This window comes from Sus scrofa, chromosome 4, assembly GCF_000003025.6.
Source record: "Sus scrofa isolate TJ Tabasco breed Duroc chromosome 4, Sscrofa11.1, whole genome shotgun sequence".
Classification (NCBI taxonomy): Eukaryota; Metazoa; Chordata; class Mammalia; order Artiodactyla; family Suidae; genus Sus; species Sus scrofa.
Window position 1 is genome coordinate 88,403,006 of NC_010446.5, and position 14,834 is coordinate 88,417,839.

The 14,834-nt window shown below is 44.5% G+C and overlaps 1 protein-coding gene across 6 annotated transcripts in view; it reads right to left on the reverse strand.

Moving 5' to 3' along the window:
* Nucleotides 1-14,834, reverse strand: part of C4H1orf226 (chromosome 4 C1orf226 homolog) — a 342,511-nt gene that overhangs the window by 273,775 nt on the left and 53,902 nt on the right. Inside the window, exon 2 of one of the 6 annotated variants that reach the window (XM_021089506.1) lies at nucleotides 3,633-3,857. The exons of the other annotated variants lie outside the window; for them this stretch is intronic. The gene's annotated coding sequence lies outside the window, so the exon portion shown is untranslated. The remainder of the gene's footprint in view (nucleotides 1-3,632; nucleotides 3,858-14,834) is intronic. 6 annotated transcript variants of the gene reach the window in all.

A 14,834-nucleotide genomic window follows, 5' to 3' on the forward strand; every position in this document is an offset into this window, starting at 1 on the left:
CGGGTTCGGTCCCTGCCCTTGCTCAGTGGGTTAACGATCCGGCGTTGCCGTGAGCTGTGGTGTAGGTTGCAGATGCGGCTCGGATCCCTCGTTGCTATGGTTCTGGCGTAGGCTGGTGGCTACAGCTCCGATTCAACCCCTAGCCTGGGAACCTCCATATGCCACGGGAGCGGCCCAAGAAATAGCAACAACAACAACAAAAGACAAAAGACAAAAAAAAAAATTTCTGTATCATACTGAAGCATCTAGAGCAGAGTGCAAACACCATGCCATTTCCGTGACTGCCTGGGTAAACCGGGCTCACTTGGGTGACCCCAAAATACAAACAGTACCAAACTTCCAGGCAGGAATATATTTTTAAGGCACACCAAGAAAAAAAGGTAAAATAACACATTATACATTTTCTAACTTAAAAATTCCCATATTTGGAAACTAAAAGGGAAAAACGAATGAACAAGTTGTGTTACGGTGAGATTAAGGAAGTAGAATTTCAGGGTTCGAAGGGACAGTAAACATAGATCACACTGTCTGACACCCCAACCCCTCCACACACATCTGAAAGTTTAATCGCTTCTATACATCCCTGCCAAGGCATTAACCAGCCTTTGCTTAAATACCACCACTGATGATGAGATTACTACCTCAGACAACAGCTCTCCCCCATGGCAAGCTAAAACTGCCCTCCATAAAGATTCAGACTCTACTCTCAAACATGTAAAGATATTTCTCATCACCCTGGCACCCACGGGCCTTCTGTTCTATACCTTATAGCTCTTCACAATTTTAGAGTTCAAAGCCTTATTATGGATAAGGCTTCACTATTCTCAAAAAGGTGGCCTGGGAGTTCCTGTTGTGGCTCAGGGGGTTAAGAACACAAGTAGTATCCATGAGGATGTGCGTTCAACCCTTAGCCTCACTCAGGGGGTTAAGGATCCGGCGCAGCCGCAAGATGTGGCATAGATCACAGATTTGGCTCAGATCCTGTGTTGCTGTGCCTGTGGTGTAGGCTGGCAGCTGCAGCTCTGATTCAACCCCTAGTCTGGGGACTTCCATATGCCACAGGTGCAACCCTAAAAAAACAGGGGGAAAAAAAGGTGTCCCAGGTGCTACCAGCTCTGCTAAGCTTTACCATGCATGTCCTCTGACAGGCTAAGACATAAAGAAAAGACGGTTTAAAAAGAGGGTAAGTTTCAAAGAAATAAGGTACATGAGCAGGAGAAGAGCGAGAGCAAGAGAAAAGTTAAAGAGCTGCTCATGAGGCCAAACCAACAGGCTGAGCTTTCACCTTGATGGCAATTAAACCCTGAGCAGCAACAGGTTCAAGAACTCCAGGTAGAGCCATGAGTCAATCTACCCTTGACTCAGCCACTAGGCTGAACTGCTATCTAGCCCGTGTATAACAGAAAATAAATACCGGTTCCTTTGGCCCACACAACAGCTGAAAAAAGTAATATGATGCACTTCATATCTTGGAAGGAGGAAATTCTGAACAGTGATCGCTATGACATTTAATAAGATCCGCGGAAGCAAAGTTTGTCTCTAGTGACCTTTCACCTCTCACACGTGGTCCCATTCCTCATCTTTTCAGGTACACTGTTTCTAGTCCTCCTCCCAGTGTAGTACTAATCCTCTGGGCAATTTCTTTCCCTGCCTCCACTCCTTCCCCACCAAAACTTCCCTGTCCTATGTTCTAAGTCCCTCATCTCCATCCATTTCCCACACAACTAACTAGACAAACTAGGACAACACTGAGAGCCAATGTCCTAATTTACTACCCCAGCCAGATGACACACTCATACCTTATGAGCATCACAAAAACTAAATATCCTCAAAGGCTCTTCACTATCCAGAGTTTCTAGCACTGAGTATCCGATTGGTAGAGTGAATATGTGAGGACAGAGATGCCTTTTAGCTATAGCTTCAAGTCACAACATAGAAGCTTCCATCTATTCTGTGCCATGGTCCTGCACAGAGAATCACAGAGGCTGGGATTAAAGACTCTTACAGGTGTTGTGAAGTATAGAATAAAGAACTTGGGCTTTAAAGTTAGATCTGGATTGAAGTCTGAGCTTCATTTCTTCTTCTATAAAATGGGCAACAGACTACCCCCCTTACAGAACCATCATAAAGACTACATGAGATAAGCATATAAATAAAGTGCTGGGCACTTATATCTTCTTTCAGCTCCTTGTCCAGGTTAGTCCTCCCGGTTACACCTGGTTTCACTTATCAGAGTTGTGCGTTTAGAATTGTTTGCTTCTTTTATGAACTATGTCTCCTTTAACTAGACTGCAGTAACTAGATGGCATGGAGTTGTCACCACTGTATCTTCAACCCCTAGTTCAATGTCTCGCACATCAAACAAAAATAAACAGATAGTAGCTTTTCCTGTTGTTAAGAATCTCCCTTAAGATGTTATCTGGTTCTTTACCTACCTTCAGGCAGTCCCAGACTGCTGAGCCTCCATCTTATTACCCAACTTCCCATTGTGATCCACCCAGCAGTTCTCATAGCTGAGTGGTTAATCATCACCACCACCTCAAAACAGCAAATACTTCTGCAATGATTTTTTGGCTATATGGTCATCTAGGTGAGCTATAGGAAGCAGGAAGTCTGAGGAATCCAAAGTCACAGCAACAACTCCTCTCACCAAAAGGTGGAGGGAAAGAGGGTATGAAAAGTCACAAGGCTAATCGAAGAACTCCAGTCAAAGAGAAGAGTCTACAAGGCTACCCAGGGAAAGGAGGCAGAAAAGAGAGGTACACATGGACTGTAAAGACAGTTTCCCCGAGAGAAGAAATGATGCAAAAGCAAGACTTTAGCCCTGGAAGGTAACTCCAAAGTCTTTCAGTCCCACCTTTTGTTTGAGTCCAACAAGGCAGGAGACTGCTGTCCAATGATCAATTGTTTGCTCAAGGTCACCCAGGTAGTTACAAAGTCCAAATAAGACTATGACCCAGGTGTCCTGGCTTCCAAGCCAACACTCTAAAATAACACTATGATAGAAGCAGGTGAGACGTCTCAATCCCAGTTCTGCCACTTTTAAGCAGGGCTATGAATTTCAGCCGGCTGGTCAACCTCCCTGCACCTCTTCTTCATCTGTGAAATGGAACCCTTCAGGGTTATCACAGAAATTAAATCAAACCTTGTAGGAAAAGCATATAGTATCTCACCAGAGCTCTATTTCTTTATAGAAAAAAAGCACAGAGTACTTTTATTTGCTAAAGATCAGGGAGGCAAGAAGAAAAGAGACTGTAAAGGGAAAAAATGATAGCAAGGAATAAACAAGCTCCATTCTAATAAAGAAGTAGGTTTGGAAATTATTTCTGAAGGACTTTAAATGAATACAAGTGCAGAGTTAGGGAGAAGGAAGTGGTCCAGGGCATGGGCAGAAGAGGTTGCAAATGCAAGCAAAGTTCTTCTTTGGGACATGGAGAAATGCTTTAGAAAACAAAAGTAAGACTGTACCACACCTGACCTAAAAGGCAAACCTCAAAGCACACTGCTTATGTGCCATCCTGAGATGCCAACGAAGCACAGCATAGGTTCAGATTTGCCTGCAAATTTTTTTCTTCAAGGAGAAATGTATATTTTAATAAAGATTTTTGTGAAGAGGAAAAGATTCAGCTTACCTACTACAGAGCTAAACAAATTGTTTAGATGTTGCTGTCAGGTGTCCATCTCATCCTTGGAGCTCTTCGAGGTTTGGAGAGAACTAGGGAGAGGAGGAGGCCAAAAGCCAGGATGGGCTGAGAGGCAGCCACTGGGGCACAGGGAAATGGTGCATTCTGAACCAGTGCCCTCATCCACAAAGGAGCCTCCTGCCAGATGCTCACCCATCAAGAGGCACAAGGTTCCTAGGGTACAGAAAAAGGGGCAAGGGTGGCAGGGGTGAAAGTCAACCAGGAACCCCAGCCATCTTGATTTGCCTGGGGCTGTCCTGGTTTTAGCACCGCAAGTTCCACATCCTGCACAAACCCCCATCCTAGCTGTTTGCAATTTCCCCTCCCCTCCAACCCGGTTTCACTAGCCAGATGGTGAAACACTCCTGACCTACCAAGGGTACTACAGGTGCTAGCTGCCTTGCCAGCTAAGTACGCAACCTCTCTTAAAGAAGGGCCTACTTAATGCCTCCAATCAGGTAAAGCTATAGAAAAGGAAGGTTGAAATAGGTGCTGAGAGAAGACGACGAGTCCCTTGGGATGTCTCCCAGGCAGACAGGATGCCAAACCTCAGGCCCCATCTTGCCAGAGTTAAAAGGATGCCCTCTGAAAAGTGACATTCAGCCATGCCAGCTCCTCCATTATTCCTCTGTCATCCGCCCAGGATGGATGGGGAGGAGCCAGGGTTGGGGAGGGGAATAGGCAAATAAAAATACTACTCAAGGGCATAATAATGATTAATAAATACATATTAATACCAATGTATTTATGTACAAATTTCAAGAACGATCCCCACTCCCCCCACTCATTACCACAAAGTCTTATCTTCTAGGGCCACTCTTCCTACATTTACAAAACCAAACCAAAGGAAAACCACGTACCCCATCATCACCACTGCCCCACTGCCCAAGAGGAGACACTAACCTCTCTGGGCTGCAGCCTTCCTAAACGTGAGCAAGAATACCTGTCCTTCCTATCCTTGTAGAGTGCTGGTGAGACTCAAAGAAGTGACCACTGTGAATGTATATTGAAAAAGTATGAAGCCCTACAAGAGTGATGGGTGACAGTGTTATAATACAGGGGTGATGTTGGCACCAGGTCCCTGCCCACTATAGGGAGCAAGAGGTACAGTCAGAGGCATAAGAAGGGAGCTAAACCAAGCCAAAGCACCAGACTTTCTGGGCTGTGGACCACAGACTCTTCCGAACCTTGCTATAGCCCTACCTGCTCCCAGGATACAGAGCTATGTGCTCAGCTTAGGGACTGTCTTTGGACAGTACCTCTCCTCTCCCCTGGAAAGGAAGAGACTATTCTCAAGATGCCATGACCCAACACTGCCACTGCAGAGCATCACTGGGCTGCTAGTGCTGTTGGTTTCCTTAGGGACAGCTCAGAAGCAGGCTGGTGGAGTAGAAAGGGTCTGAATTTCAACATTGCCACATATTGACTGTGGGAGGGCGTCTCAGGAGAGTTACTCACCCTCACTGAGTCTCAATTTCCTCCTCTGTAAAGTGGAGATAATACCTAAGTGGATGATTTGGTGAGAAAATTAAGATAACATGTAAAGCAAACAGAGTGCAGCTCTGGAAGCTCTTCTGCGAAGAGCCCGGAAATGCTGGAGATGTCATGGCCTCCCATCTCTCCTTGGCTTACTGCCCAGCTGCCCCACCAGAGTCAGCCCAAGGGTGCTGGTTATGAAGAATGTCCTGAGGGAATGCAGGAGGATTTGCTGACTGGCTCTCATGGGCACCACCAGTCTATTCAGCTGATATTTGTCCTTCCTGAATAACACAGAGTCTTGACCACAGGTTCTACGATTTGGTGAAATGTGGCAGAATCCCTACACCAATATTCATGTTCTCTTCACCTTACTAAAAACACAGTTTGGTGACATTTTTCAACCTTCCTTGTGAGATCCTATGAGTTCTGGCCAAGGAAATGTGAACAGAAGTGACATTCACCACCCCAAGCCTGATGATTAAAAAGGACTCCCACAGGAAATCCTTGCTGTCTTTTTCATCCTCAGATGAACAGAGGACAACTGAGACCCTAGAGAAGGCCAGAATGACATGATGGAAAGAACCTGGGTCCCCAAACAACTGCATGTAACAAAGCCCCCTCCCCCACACAGGACTGTGAGGTCTGAAATACACACCGACATAAGTCATTGAGATTTTGGTGTGTGGCAGCCAGCCTCGAGGATGGCCCTCAATGACTCTCCTCTCCTGGTATTCACACCCCTGTGTAGTTCCCACTAAGTGTGAACAGGCTGACTCAAGTAACCAGTAAGACGTTGTGACTGGGCGTGACTTCCGTAGCTGGGTTTTAAAGACCTTACAGCTTCCACCTCTCTCTCTCAGTTCACTTGCTCTAGGGGAAGCCAACTTCCATGTTGTGAAGACAGCCAAACAGCTCCATGGGCAGGTCCACAAGGCAAGGAACCAATGCCTCCTGCCAAGAGCCAGCTCCAATCTGCCAGCCGTACAAGTGAGTCATCCTGGAATTAGATGCTCCAGCCTAGTCACATCTTCAAATGACAACCGCCCAGCCAACATCTTGACTGCACTCTCCCAAGACACTTGGATCAAGAACCACCAGCTAAGCAGCTTCTAAAAACTTGACCCACAGAAACTATGTGATATAATTAATGATTATGGCTGTTTTAAGCTGCTAAATTTTGAGGTAACTGGCTACTAATACACCGAGTATATTTGTTCTATTAACTAGAGTTATTTACCAAATCAATACATTGCATGGCCAAAGAAAACTCAAAGGAGTTGTCCATTGCATTCTGTTCCCTCAGGTTACATGCAGCATTTGATGTGAGAAACAGATACTGGTTCCACTGGCCACACCAGGACTCCCCACTTACACATTTATATATATTCCCTCTCTCACAGACACATATATATATGCTTAGACACATGCTCCAGGCCAATCCACAGCTGTTGGGACTTTCCTTCAGGTGTTCTATCTGTGGATTCATAGACGGGGAGGAAGCTGAGGGACCCTAAGGGAAGGTGCAATCTGTGTGTATATATATAACAGAGACAGAATTATGTGTTGCATATGCATATGCTAAGGCACAGGAGAGATGCTGAGCAACCACAGAGGGAGAAGGCACAGGTTTTTGATTAATCGGACAGCAGAATGGGGGCAGGCAACTGAACAAGCAGAGAAATGGAGTCAGAAATAAAGCCAAAAAAAAAAGGTGATTAACAAATCTGACTAGCATCCATGAGAATGCACGTTTGACCCCTGGCCTCACACAGTGGGTTAAGGATTCGGTGTTGTCAGGAGCCATGGTGTAGCTCAAAGGTGTAGCTCAAAGATGCAGCTGAGATCCTGTGTGGCTGTGGCATAGGCCCATTCGACCCCTAGCCTGGAACATCTATATGCCATGGGTGCAGCCCTAAAAAGCAGAAAGAAAAAGAAAGGAAGGAAGGAAAGAAGGAAGGGCAAGCAAGCAGAGAAAGGGCAAGAAAAGGTCCTCATACATAGACTTTTAAAAAGAAAACAGAGCTATCTGCTTTACCTCTAATGCTTCTTGAGTCACCCAACCGCCTTGGCTTTAAAGCAAAAAATAGTTAGCAACATACTGTGTTGCTTCCAGACAGCACTCTTAGAAACTATGGTGATGGGTACCATTAAATCAGATCAATAGACAGAAAAGCATCCAGAGGCACACGCCAATCCAAATCTAGTTAAACTGCATGCAAACGGAAAATCAATAGCACTGCAGAAGTGCAGAGGGACAAATGGCTCAGGGTAGCAGGAATGGCCCAGAATTTGAATGGACTTATCAATGTAGCTGAGGGGCTGAAACTGACCAAGGGGAGGTACACAGATAGACAATGTCGGGAGTGGCACTGCTGCAGGAGACTGTGTAAAGTGCAAATCATGCCATGACTCCTGATCTGTGGCAGAGCATTTATCAGTGACCAAGTGAAAGAAGCAAAGGAAGAAGAACTCCAGCCTCTCAGCTCCCTCCTCTATTACCAAAACCAAGGCCAGTGAGGACTGAAGGCAGGACAGAGATTCAGAGGTCAAGTTTCAAGTTGTTCAGAATCTCAGAATCCTCGTGCCCAAGGCCAAGACACTTTCACCTGCATCACTGATTGCTTCGCAGCAGCCCAGAACTCTGCACTGCGACCTGCACTCTGGTTGGCCCAACATGATCTGCCTCTTCCTAAAGTCCCAGGATGCAGTACTCATCCCAGGAAGGCCGAGAGGAACTTTTGCCTGCTCAAAGGCAGCTCCCTTCATGCTATGCCAGCTGAGAAGCAACTGAAGGAAAAAAAGAAAAAACACATAAAAACAAGCCTCCTCCTGTGGTTCTTCCTAACAGCTTGTCTCCTTGACCTTTGGCAAGTCACCTGACTTCAAATGTCTCACCTGTAAAAGGTAAGAAATAACCATTTACTGACCTCTGCAACATGGAAGCAAAGAAACATAAATGAAAAGCAGTGGAAAAATGAGAGAGCAACCCCAGAGTATCACCAGGAAGACAGAATCTGAGCTTCTAATTTGACATTTTCATTTCGAAAACCGCTGTTGGTTCTGTCTTTCAGTAGGCGGTTGGCTCTGTCTTCCAGTAGGCTGGAGCAATTTATAAGACTGAAGACAAATAAGGAAAAGGGCACTGTCTTGCATTTGTATTCAGCCCAGTCCTGGGTACACAGTAGGTATTCAAAGAATGAGAAGAGGGTAGATAAAAATAAGGGCAAGGGGGTGGGGTAGGGGATCATGTGCCCAGATTTCAATAATTAATACTTAGTCAAATCAATACGATAAATCTTAAAAACATTAATTGAAGGGTTTCCCCTCTGCTTAGCTTTGGGCATGTCATTTTCCCACCCTCAAATCCCCTCTCTTCTCCCTTATACTTCTTCAAATTCCACCCACCTTCAAGATACAGCTCAAATCTCATTTTCTTCCCTATGCAGTATTCCCTAACCACTCCAGCCCATGGCACTATCTCTCTTCTCTGAAGATCTGTAGCATTTGTTGAAACCATTTGCATAGTAGTACTTCTGTGGTTTTAATATTTTTCACTTGGTCATAAAACAGAGCTTTCACTGGACTCCCACAATCTTAGGATCCCAGATCATATTATGTACCTAAATCACATCTCCTACAATACTTAACACCAGTCACATACACAGACAAAACGGTTTGAAGATTTAGAGTTCCTGCTTCAAGAGAGAGTCAATTTATGACAGCCCATTTCCTAGACAAAGTTAAGAGGCGTGGACCTATCAAATGACATGTAGTCCACTAAGTTCAATTAGGACGAAGCCTGTGGTGTACTAGAAAGCAAGTCTGCCTGCTTGCCCCTGTTGGTCTTGAAATTCAGCACCCTCCCTGAGTTTCCACCGAGGTCAGAAGTGTCCCAGTCACCCTCAGGCTTGAAGGCAGATCCCCAGATGGTGACAGTAATTGCCAAGTTACAAAGTCAACCTGGGTCTGCCACCTCCCTGCACAGACCTGGCGGTCCCTTTGGGAGATGCAGCGAGCTTCCGCGTCTCAGAATCCAAAGTAAATGCCAGCTCTGCAGACAGAACAGGTGTCCCCATCACGATCATATCAACAAATTCAGGACATTTGTACCAACTGTTCCTGTCCTCCAGTACTGGAAATCTTCCAGGACGAGAAAGAAATTCATCTTCCCACAATTCGAAGAGCATGTCTTTTCCCCCCCTTGCGATGTATGAAAAGTCAAATGCCTCCGCAGATACTCAGCATGCACACTGTCCTTGAGGAGCTTTCAGCCCGTCGTGACCTAGCCTGTCCTTCCATCCGTCAGCAGCCATTACCACTGAGGACATAAATACTAAAAGACATGACATGTGTCCCCTAAGAATTAATAGTACCCACGAAAGAGAGACATGTGCTTTAACAACGTGCTAAGATCACTGCCATGATGAGGTTATAGCTAGAGAACACAGAACACAATAGAAGCACAGAAGGACAAACACCTAAGTTGACTGGATGCAGGTCAGAGGTCTTCACAGAAGAGACAGAACTTGAGAGATGAGTGGCCGCTGTCAGAGGGAAACTGAGGGGAGGGTCCATTTCCAACAGGAACACCTGCCGCACAGAGACAGTGACACCAATGTGGCCCTTGGGCTTGTTCATGCTGCATGTCCTCTAGCCCTGAGCCCTAAGGATTCTGCACAGCAAACTTTGATCAGATTTACATGGCAGCTTCATGATGATGGATTACTAGAGAAGAGGAGAGACCAGTGAGAGACAGGGAGGACCAGAACCAGGATGTGAGGACAGGACGAGGAGATACCTAATAGGTGGGAGGCACAGGCCCTGGAAACTCATCAGATGTGGCCATCAGGGAGGGAAATGAATCCAGGATGATGTTCAGGATTCTTTTAATCTTCCTTTAACCTTTTACCCACTCTTTCACCTCTCCTCCCCCAGCTACACCACTACACAGTTTTGCTTTGATGAATGTTACCCATTATACCTGTACTTGCTATGACTCACTACTCAGATGTGTATAATTTTAGCATAAATGCTGAACTGATGACTGTCACCTGTGTTTCATCCCACTCAAGTGAATTTCAAAAGTGTCCTTCTGAATTGAATTCATTTTCTCTCCCTTTTCGTGGATACAATTTTGGGAAAATATCTTTTCTTCATTTCCTCCTCCCTGTGCAGTTCATCTCATATCAAGTTCACGGGGCAGGAACTGGATCCGAGTCTATGTTCCACTTCCCACCAAGCATGTTCTTGGCACTCTGTGAAGGCTGATTACTTCGACTGACCACAGAAATAACAATCTTACAAATACCTTGGCTTCCTACTACAGTTGAGAGGAATTAACCACACTGCAATTAAGGGAAAGCTGGAGAAAACATTTAGTTAGCATTTCTCAAAGCAGACAACAAGATTAAGGCCATAAATAGTAGTTTCAACGTATTTCTTTGGTGGTGTTTTATATAATAGTCCAATAAAATGCTAAAGACCACTCAATGCCACTGCAGAATGCTAACAACATGAAGTCACCCGATAGCTAAAATCAAACAGATTAATCTATCACGTAAGAGACAGATAATAAATGTAATTTATGCTGCTGCCAAATTATAAAAAGGAGATATTGTTCTAAAATACAGTTCATATAAAATATCACACTCTTGGAACAATAAAACAGCAAGACGTATGACCTCATTTACAGACTTTCAGAGAAAACTATAGGTGGTCTCTGGGTTCAGGCACAATGGTAACCACGAAGGATATGAAACCTACTAGAATTGGTTCTGTTAATAGATAAATAAGGGATACTTGCAGGCTAAAATTTGCCAAAATATTTGATGCTAAAATGTCTACCTACTGTGGCAAGGTAGGAAAGCGTAACCAAATACTGACCATCTAATAAAACAATGATTTGCTTCTGCAATTAGAGTTGAATTCAAAGCATCTAAGCATAAACATCAAGGACAAATCATGTGGACCAACATAATAAGTCCACATCTGGAGAATATTGTAGATAAATCGCTGCCAGAGAATTAATTCAGATGGAACTGAAGCAAGAAACCCCAAATCTCAGCCAACATGTGATATCATGTCATGATATTCCATCAGCTACTATCACCAGGTCTTGTTGACATCAACCTTTCAATGAGGTGCCACGTTAAAAGCAATCACAAAGGAAAAGACCAAATAAATAAATAAAATAAAAAAGCCTACAGCTCAGAGAGCACAGCCAGAGCAAACAAGAAAACCAGGGCACATTCAGGTAGAGCTGGGAACTTTAAGAAGAGAGCTCTGGTTTCAAAAAACAGATTTTTGCTCCATCATGGCACCCTGATCACCAAAACTGGGGTAAACTGAAGGGGTCTGCATCCTAGGAGAGCCTGCTCAGGGCCCACAGCCCTGACGAGATCAATACAGAGACATGGGGTAAGGGAGCGCTACTCTAGGTTCTAATGTCATCATCAGAATACCTGATACCACTGTCAGTTTCAGAACACATTTACCACTACTTTCCACATTGTTTTAATGAGCCAAGAACAATGAGGCTGAACAATTTTTTTTTTTTTTTTTGGTCTTTTTAGGGCCACACTCACGGCATATGGAGATTCCCAGGCTAGGGGTCGAATCAGAGATATAGCTGCCGGCCTACTCCAGAGCCACAGCAATACCAGATCCGAGCTGCATTTGTGACCTACACCACAGCTCATGGCAATGCCAGATCCTGAGCGAGGCCAGGGATCGAACCCACAACTTCATGGTTTCTAGTCATATTCATTTCCCTTGTACCACTACAGGAACTCGGAGGCAGAACAATTATTAACTGCTATTATTAAATACTAATCATCAGAGTTCCCTGGTGGTGCTGCAGGTTAAGGATCTGGCGTTGTCACTGCTGTGGCAGGGGTTTGATCCATGGCCCAAGAACTTCTCCATGCTGCTGGGGCAGCAAAATAATAATCACAACAACAACAATAATAATAATAAATCATCCCTTTCCTGTGATCTCACCTCCTCTGTCCAAAGGCAATTCTTCTGTGTTCCACTATGCCTGATGCTCAGGGCGGAATCACTATGTTTTTTCACTTGACTTCTCCCTACCAAAGTCACTTCACCCACAATTTGATCAAGGTGGAGAGAAAGTGATTTTACTCAGTAGCATCACTGTGCATCCATCCACCTAACTTCCCATCTTGAGCTGCCCACAGATTCCTTCGTTTGGACAAGCATATGTGACTTGCATTTTCTCCAATATGCTTCACTTTCCAAAAAGCCTGTGGATGTCATCCCTTTCTGCCAGGAGGATTGTGTTTGCTGTAGTACACCCAGTTCTTGGCTGACTCAAGTGTCCCATAACCTTCTCCCTCCCGGGGTAACTTTGAACTTCTCATAATCTTCCACCGTGATCAGGAGATTTCAGCCCAACTTTCCAGGCACACCCTGGGGTCAATGTATTAAGGACATACACACGTGCCAGTGCCACCAATTTAGATTTCTCAATAGTTACAAAGGACTAACCTCATTGTGCATCTTACAAAGCATTTTCACACATTCTCTCATTTGATCCTGGTAATAATCCTACAATACAAGCAGGTAATATTGCTACCTCTATTTTACGGGTGAGAAGCCTGAGGGGAATGGGGATACCTGCCCAAAGTTTCAGAGCAATACAAGAATTAAAAGTCAGAAATTCTGATTCCCTTTCTGATGCTTTTTCTGCCTTTACTTTAATCACAATCAAGAAAAGATGCCACTGGGTAATACTAGAGCCCACAGAATAGTCCAAGAGGCCCATAAAAAGGGCTGTTTCTGCTGAGCTTGGACAGCCGCTAAATCAAACCGCCTCTGAATCCTTTCCAACCTCCCAGGGATAGTGCCCTTCAAGGAAACTGGTAAACAGACTGACCCAAAGTACAATCTAAATTAGAAGTCTTTTTCATGGGAAAGCACACACTTAAGTCTTTCTGGTCCATCTACCTCAACAGCTGATATAATGAAGACCCTAATATGCCCTACTGGGCCCTGTCACTTGTCAGGCAATCAGAAGCATTTTATTAAAGTTATTTGCTTATATATCTGTTTCCCCACTGCACTGACAGCCCCCAAGACTAAAGACCTCTTGAATCCCCACACTTAGCACTTAGCATACTACAACCATCAAACATTCAACCAAATATAAAATACACACAGGTCCTGAAGGAACATGCTTCCTAATATATTAACTGCCCACCCCCTCCACCACAGAAATTTGAAAGGGAAACTCCTCTGGTTGCAGAAAAACAGTAAGAAAATAGGAAGCATAAGTCTTCCTTCCAAATCCATTCCCTCAATTTTCTTTTATTAAAAGATGGAGACAGGAAGTTCCCCTGTGGCACAGCAGGTTAAGGATCCAGCATTGCCACAGCTATAGATGGAGGCAGGCTAAGTTTATAGGTATCAAACATGAACTATCAGATCTACTGGACCCCAATCAAGAAAATTTTTTTATCTGTTAGGCTTAGAGTGGATCCTGAGAATCAACTTTTTTTAATTCCTTAGGTGATTCTGATGATCAGTAAACCATTCATCCAACAAACACTATGGCACACATTGAGCACTGTACCAGGTGCTGGGTCTACTCTAATAAAACCAATGTGCTACCTCCCTTGCGAAGCTGATGGCAGAGCCTGGCTTGAAGATTCTGGAATAGATGCCCTCTTGTGTCAATAAAAACGGAGCCTCTGGAAAGACTGCTTCCTGCCTGAACAATGCCAAAAACCCTGATAATAAACCATAGCAGAGATGACTCAATGCCCAGGTCTGTTTCTCCTATTCTTGGCAAGAATAAGGCTGTCAGCAAGTGCCAGAAGTCGTGTGGATATTGCCTGAGAAATGAGCAGGCAGGTGAATTCTCATTAGGGAAGCTTCAGAAGATGTAGCATTTGAGCTGAGCCCACGAGGATAAACAGATATACAGAAGTGGAATGGGAGGACACTTAGGTAGGGAAAACACGAGACAGGCCAAAGAGGTAGGAAGGTATACGGTATACCTGTGGCACTGACAGAACTGGTTGAGCAGAATAGGGAGTACACACTGTGGACTATCGGGCAATAGTGACTGATCGAAAAAAATGGGGTCAGATGACAAAGAGCACAGCTTATTCAAATAGGAGGAGGAGACCTAGCGAAAAGAATTATACAATAACATGAGGCCTGTGTGACCGTGGGCCAAATGAGAGGACAGAGAATTCTAAGGAAAGACAGAACACGGAGAGCACAAATTGTCAAATTATGGCTAAAACTGAGCTGGAAGAAAGTACACAAACCTAAGAAAGGACAGCAAAAAGAGAAAAACTTACATGGGCACCCAAGGTGACACTGGCATGAGATGATAAGAACATTCATAAAAATCACTAATTTAACACCTTCAAATCCTCATGAAACTCTATGTGTGAAGAGCAAAGGGTAAAATCACGTCAGGGGTTATCAGAGCCAAACAGGAATCTCCTAAGACTAGAATCATCAGGACCACCCTTAGGTGACTAACCAGCCACTCACAAACTAATCAGGTGACATGGAAATCCCAAGCTGGCTTCACAGATCAGCAGCTGATCCATGGTAGTTCAGGAATTATTCAGCTTAAACTGACTTCCTCAAATGTTAAAGGGAAGCAGGGGTTGGATATGAAATAAATTTTCCCTGTCT